The sequence below is a fragment of the Cornus florida genome, unplaced genomic scaffold (assembly GCF_030987335.1).
Source record: "Cornus florida cultivar Cherokee Brave unplaced genomic scaffold, ASM3098733v1 CherokeeBrave_3.0.0_Hap2_Chr05, whole genome shotgun sequence".
Lineage (NCBI taxonomy): Eukaryota > Viridiplantae > Streptophyta > Magnoliopsida > Cornales > Cornaceae > Cornus > Cornus florida.
Window position 1 is genome coordinate 68292192 of NW_026775575.1, and position 6936 is coordinate 68299127.

Genomic DNA, 6936 nt, shown 5'->3' on the forward strand with positions numbered 1-6936 from the left:
TAGATGCATGATAAGAATGGTTAGGGAAGGAAGATACTTGATTCACCGAGTTTTGGTTGATCAAAAATTGATCAATCCTTTGGGATAATGATTTCATTTCGGCGGCAATTTCATTGGAGTGGTTGACTTAATGTAAGCCAACACTCTTCCTACCACTAGAATTTCTACCATTCTTCGAAGATAAAGTACGATATAAAGAATTATCACTCATGCTCTCATAAAGACGCCACACGTCATCCTCATGCCTATCAATGTAAGAGCCACCCATGGAAGCATCAACCATGCCCTTGTAATTATCCGATAAGCTCTCAAAGAAATATTAAACTAACTGCCATTTGGGCATGTCATGATATGGACACTTCCTAAGCAATTCATTAAAGCATTCCCATGCCTCATGAAATGTTTCCCCATCTCCATGTGAAAATTCCCTAATTGAAGTTCTCATGGCATTGGTCTTAGAAACCGGATAGTACTTCTTCAAGAACTCTTGTTGCATTTCTGCCCAAGAAGTTATTGAAAAAGGCCTAAGATTGTTAAACCAATATTTTGCCTTATTTTTAAGGGTGAATGGGAAAAGTTTAAGCTTTAAGACCTCTTTCGGCATGTCCATGTATTTTACAGTGGAACATACTTCAAGAAACTCATCCAAATGCTTGTAAGGTTCTTTACTTGGAAGTCCTTGATAGTTAGGAAGCATTTGTATACACTATAACAAATTTGGTCTTTGGCGACAAACGAATTTGTCGCTAAAAGTGCATATTTTGTTGCGATAAGATTATCACGACAAAAAAAAATTTGTCACCAGTTTGTCGCTAGAAGCCGGTCACAATATGTTTTTTGTGACAAATGTTGATTTGTCACTAGAGGTGAGATATATTGTGACAAAATATTTTGTCACAAAATGAATAAAAATTGCGATAAAATATTTGTCGTAAAATATTAAAAAATTGTCACCTTAAAACCTCCAAACCTATGAAATTTGTTGCTGTTTGTTACTATTTTGTGATGAAAGCAATTTTTGTCACTATATGTATAATCTTTTGTGACAAAAATTGTCGCAATAAGCTATTTCATTATGACAAAATGTTTTGTCACAATATACATCTTATGTTGTGACAAAAAAATTGTCGTTATAAGTTACTTTATTGTGACAAAAAATTTGGTCACAATATATATAACATGTTGCGACAAAGTTATTGTCAGTATAAGCTATTTTTGTTGTAACAAAAATATCATAGCAATATATGTCCATGTTGCGACAAAATTATTGTCAATATAACTAGTTTTATTATGACAAAAATTTCGTCACAATATATAAGCCATGTTGCAACAAAATTAGTTGTCGCCTTAAATTATTTTATTGTGACCAAATTAGTTGTCGCCATAAATTATTTTATTGTGACCAAATTAGTTGTCATTATAAGTCTTTTTATTGTGACAAAATTAGTTGTCGCAATAAGTTATTTTATTGTGACCAAATTATTTGTCGCAATATATATATTATGTTACGACAAATATGTTGTCACTATAAAATTAAATATTGTGACAAAATAAATGTCGCAATATATATACCATGTTGCGACAATATTTTGTCACTATAAATGTTATTTTATTGCGATAAAATATATCTTTTGTCATAATATATTTATCATATTATAACAAATATGTTGTCACTATAAGTTAAATATTGTGACAAAATAATATATCATGCCACTAATACAATAATATAATTTTATTTTTACCTATTTAAAATTTGGAACCTATAAATTAAATTAAAACATTAATAAACTAAACAATCTAAACCAAGATCGAAACATATCACTCAAAATCAATATATTTAATAATCAACCATAGAAGATAAAACACATATGCCATTAAGAATTTAGATATTAAAATGTGCAAATCATCTAAAATGATAATTCCAGCACATATCAAAATGCTAATATATAAATTCAGTATTACACAATGCTATTCGCATACACATATTAAAATCCCAAAAGAAATTTGAATCCAAAGGGGGAGCTAGATTGCAATCAATGTGAAACCTGCAAATAAGAATAAATGAGATTAAAATTTGAAGACTGAAATAAAATTTTAAAGAATATTTTAGAAAACTTAATATCTTGGTGAAAATACACTACAAGAAAATAAAATTTTTACACCTATAATTAATGACATGCATAAAAAGTAAGCCTTGTTAAGTACTAATTTAAACCTTTTGAGGAAGTCATTACATATTATATCCACAGCTTGCACTTAATTGCCTATTCAATTTTTTTAAAAAACCTACATTCTTAATTATAACGACCTATTTGTTGCATTATCAATGATGAGCCAAAATTTTTATCTTTTTTTTTTTTTCCCCCTTTAATTTATTCCACTTTGATTCATGGGTGCATACATGATCTGGTTACCTTATCTATTTTGATATGGATTTCGTTTCTCTATTTATTGTATCAAATGAGTTCACCCTAGGTCCCTAACAACTTGGTTGGGGCTTTAATCTTGGGTTGGAATTCAAAATTTAAAGATCAATGTAATTAGCTTGTAGAAAAATAGTGTATTGAAGATATTGACCAATAAGGGAAAAAAATTATATAGTATTAATTTTTAAGCTTACACAGAGCTAGAGTACTATGTTTAAACCTTAACCCTATAACTCAACACAAATTAATGTTGTTTCCAATTCTATATTAAAATGCGATGAATGAAACCAAACTTCATCCACAACTATTTTCCAACCTTCATTTATGCACAATAATAATAATAATAATAATAAAATGGTCACTTAAGGCACGTAACCCCCTATAGATTGCAAAATTGGTCACTTAAAGGCACGTGACCCCCTCAAGCATGAGTAAAAAGTATTAAAAATGTACAATCATAAAATTGATTAATGCTATATTCAATTTCATGATTTGCCCTAATATTTTAGAGTATTGTATGTTAAGTTTATTGTGATATGCTCTCAGTTTCATTTCTCACAATTTGCAAGGGAAAAAAATATTAAACTTTTTAAGCATAGAATGTATTGCCATGGACTACCATGTGGATTAAACATGATAGTTAAGAAAAAATAAAAAAGATATCTTACCAAGCATATCTTAAGTTAATTTATATTTCATTCTCACTTTCTTAAAAAACCAAATATATAAATCGTAATTTTCTATCAAGTAACAATGAAAAAGAAGAATACTCTGACGTTTGTTGTAGACTGGAATCATGGAGATTATGATCCTTCTATTCCTAATTTCGTTGCTCTGGGAAAATAAGAACATAATAACAGAAAATAAGTAGTTGAAAATCAAATTCTTTTATCACATGGTAACCAGTAAAACATAATCATCAATTCAACAAGGTTCCAATATACACCTACTCTCTTGTTAAAGGTATGGCCGTGTTCCATTAATTAAACACAGTAATGTAGGTTATCAAATTGTGATTACACATTGTGAGAACCCACTACGCATTTTTGCGAGAGAGAAAGATGCAAAATGGTTTCTATTGCAATAATAAGTTAATGATTTTTTGAAAAGCTTTACAAATTTTCCAAGGGGGTACATGATACCTATTAAAACCAATGGTGATATTGTTATAAGACTAAAGCCACTGCTAACACCATCATAACTTGATACAACAAGACAAGAAGACAAAAAAGAGAGGTGTAGTAATTAAAATCAGATAAGCATATTAGTGCAAGAAGAAGAAATTTTAAAAAGAAAATTTTCCTTTTGACTTCTAAGAAAAGAACAGTTTAATGAGAGCTAAATTATGGACACAATGAATAAACTAGAGCTTTTATGAAGCAGTGTCCAAAATTGAATAAGAAAAACAAAAGGAATAGAAAAAAATAAATAAATAAATAAATAGCACATGAACAAACCAGGAATTTTTATTTCTTAAAAATTATACAATTAAAAAACTAGAACATGAATTCAAAGTGGAGATGCAATGTGTGTTTTCAATAGTTATATGAACGAACCACTAGTCCACAGAATCACCACATAAGCAGAACAGTAGACGGACACTCAGAAAGTGTACCTCTGGTTTTCCTTCGATGACGACTATTTTAAATGGATGCCATTCTGGTTTTTTCAATCTCTCCTGCCACAGGGAGTATTATTCTGAGGCCTTGACTTGTGCTTCTTCAAATGGAAATCTTAGTCTGCATGTATTCTGAAAGGGCTTTACATCAATTTCTCCCATTCTCTTTATCCCAATAAGAGTGTTCCAACCAGTGCTCAACATATCGCTCAAGCCCTGAAATAAAGAGAAACCAATGTCCAAAGTCATTTCAACATGAGGATATTCATTGTGAATGAGTAGAAATAATAAACAAGAATTACAAACCTTGATTAATTGATTTAGAAAAAGAAAAAAAAATTAAAACAAAACCCATAAATAAAAGTTAGCAGTTGCAGAGAGAGGGGGGGCAAGCTTGAGAGTTGAGAGACAGCGAACCAGCGGCTGAAGCTTTCGAACGGCGAACCCGAACTGGAACAGTGGGCAATGGAAACTGAAAGATATGGGTTTTGATTTTTTGAACAATCTGAAATGATATGTCGATATGGGTTTTGATATAGGTAATAGGTTTTGAACTTTTCATTCTTGCAGATAGATAGATAAATTGAAATATATGGGTTTTAAACTTCTAATTCTTGTAGATTCTATAGTTTGCAGTTGCAGAGAGAGAGAGAGAGAGAGGGCATTTAGAGTAGACAACAAGAATAGAGATGGAGGCGATTGGGGAGGCTGAAATGATTTACCCATCTCTTGTCCTCTATTCAAATCAATCTTCCTCTCCTCACAAGTGCAGCTATAAGTCGGCATTGAAAATGCCCATACGATCTAAGTCTACTCTCTTATTTTCTCGCTATTTGGAGCCATGCCTAATTTCTCCCTAATCCTTTCATTATCATTCTGATCCTTCCAATTTGTTTTCTAGCATCCATCTTAACATCCACATTTCCGCCACATGGATGTGTTTTTTGTGTTTCTCTTTTAATCCAACATTCCACCCCTATAACATATAGCCAGTCTAGTCATTGTGATTATGTTGGAAATCGATTTTCCACTCAGTAACCATGTCGATAAGGAAGTTTAGTCCTGCACCAATTTGGGTAAACGCAATAGGTTCTGTGTGGGTGAAGTGAGAAATATGTCGGTAGGCATCGGTGTGGTGACCAGTAAGATTGCGGATACAGTTTACAGAGCTATGTTGGGCCATATAAACAGTTATGGACTCTCAAAGCGTTTAGATTTCTGTTATGGTGCCTAAAACCAAGAGTTCTTGTAGACAGCTTAATGATTGTCGTAATAGTCGTACAGACACTGACATATAAGCAAAGACAGGATAATATGGGCTTAAAACAGTAATCAAACATATGAGAATTATAACAGTAATAGAGCACAACTTAGATACTGAAAACTAAATAAAACTTACAATGGTCCAGATTCGATGTAGGCTCTGATACTAATTACAACAACATGCGGAATTGAAAAATACAAGAGAACTGAAAGTTTACACAAGAAGGAGATTTACAACGAAAGGAAACTGATAGATCGATATTTTACAAAACAGATGCCAAAACCATTCTGGGGCTTCGGTTTAAATAACATTACAAAAGGTAAACAGTTCTGGAGAAGATAAGAACGAATCTTTTCTTTTACTGTTTGAAAAAGTGGGTGTCGGCAACTTTCACTGTTGATGAATAGTTTGTCGGCAGCTTTCGGTTACTTTTGGAAAAAGTAGACATGACAACTTCTTCCGTCGTGTGCTGGATTATTTGCAGTCGAGTGGAGAAGAGTGTCGGCTTATCCTTCCATTGCATTGATGATATTATGGAGTTCATATTCATCAAGAGGAGGTGTGCTAGCTAGATCGTCTAGAATTGTATCAGATCGACGTTTCTTAGCTTTAGACTTTTTAGATCTAGGGCCAGGCTTTGGGCCTTCTTCGATGGGTGAATCGGAAGTAGGTATAGGATCTGCCTCTATGGTTTCATCAAGTTCTTCAGAGGAGTCTGACTTATCAGAAAAGGCGTATATTTGTTCGTCTTCTGAGGTATTTTCTTCGTCAGAGTCACTGGAGCTTTCGCTTGGCGTATAGCTAAAGTGAGTCAGAAGATTCTCATTTTGTAGTGAGATCTGTCGTATGCGATTAATGATATGAGCGCTTTCGTCGAAGGTGAGTTGTGGGTTTACATATAGTGCTTGTAAACAATTTCTGGAAAATTTAAGCCCAATGAACAGAATTATATCATTTATGAAAAAGAACTTCCGGCAATAAAATTAGCAATAAAACGATTTCATATTTATTTAGCACCAGAAGATTTTATTATTCGTACTGATAATCAAGCAGTAAAGGATTTTCTGATCAACAAAAAGAATTGCTTAGATGGGAGACGCTTAAAATGGTATAATGTTATTGCTCAATATTCTTTTGCTATTGAACATATCAAAGGAACTAACAACTTTCTTGCAGATTTCTTAAGCAGACCTCCAGAAGTATCTAACACCGATATTTCTCTTCCCATGCATACAGATGGATGAGAATACTTCTCCACCAAAGGATAAAGATGGTTGGATCACTGTTGCTAAAAAAGCACTATCTAAACCAACTCCATCACAACCACAAAAATGGTTCGTGGTTTTTGCAGGTCACCATCCTGGCATCTATGAAACCTGGAATGACTGTCACAAACAGCTTCGTTCATTTAATGGTTCTTGTTTCAAAGCTTATGAAACGCTTATAGAAGCCCAAACAGTTTTCTATAATGTGGGACAAGCTTCTCAAAAAATGTTTTCCAAAAATCTGGATATTGCAGAAATCAACAATTTCTACGATCCTGGTCTTCCAAACTATCTTTATGATGAAATTAACAATGTTTGGAAAGCACATAAACTCGGTGCAAATAAGAAATTCAGACAACATCT

The 6936-nt window shown here is 32.6% G+C and overlaps 1 pseudogene; it reads left to right on the plus strand.

Annotated features, from left to right (window-relative positions):
- Window positions 1-341: 341 nt before the first annotated feature.
- On the plus strand, window positions 342-440 carry LOC132310813 (small nucleolar RNA R71; annotated as a pseudogene).
- Window positions 441-6936: the final 6496 nt, after the last annotated feature.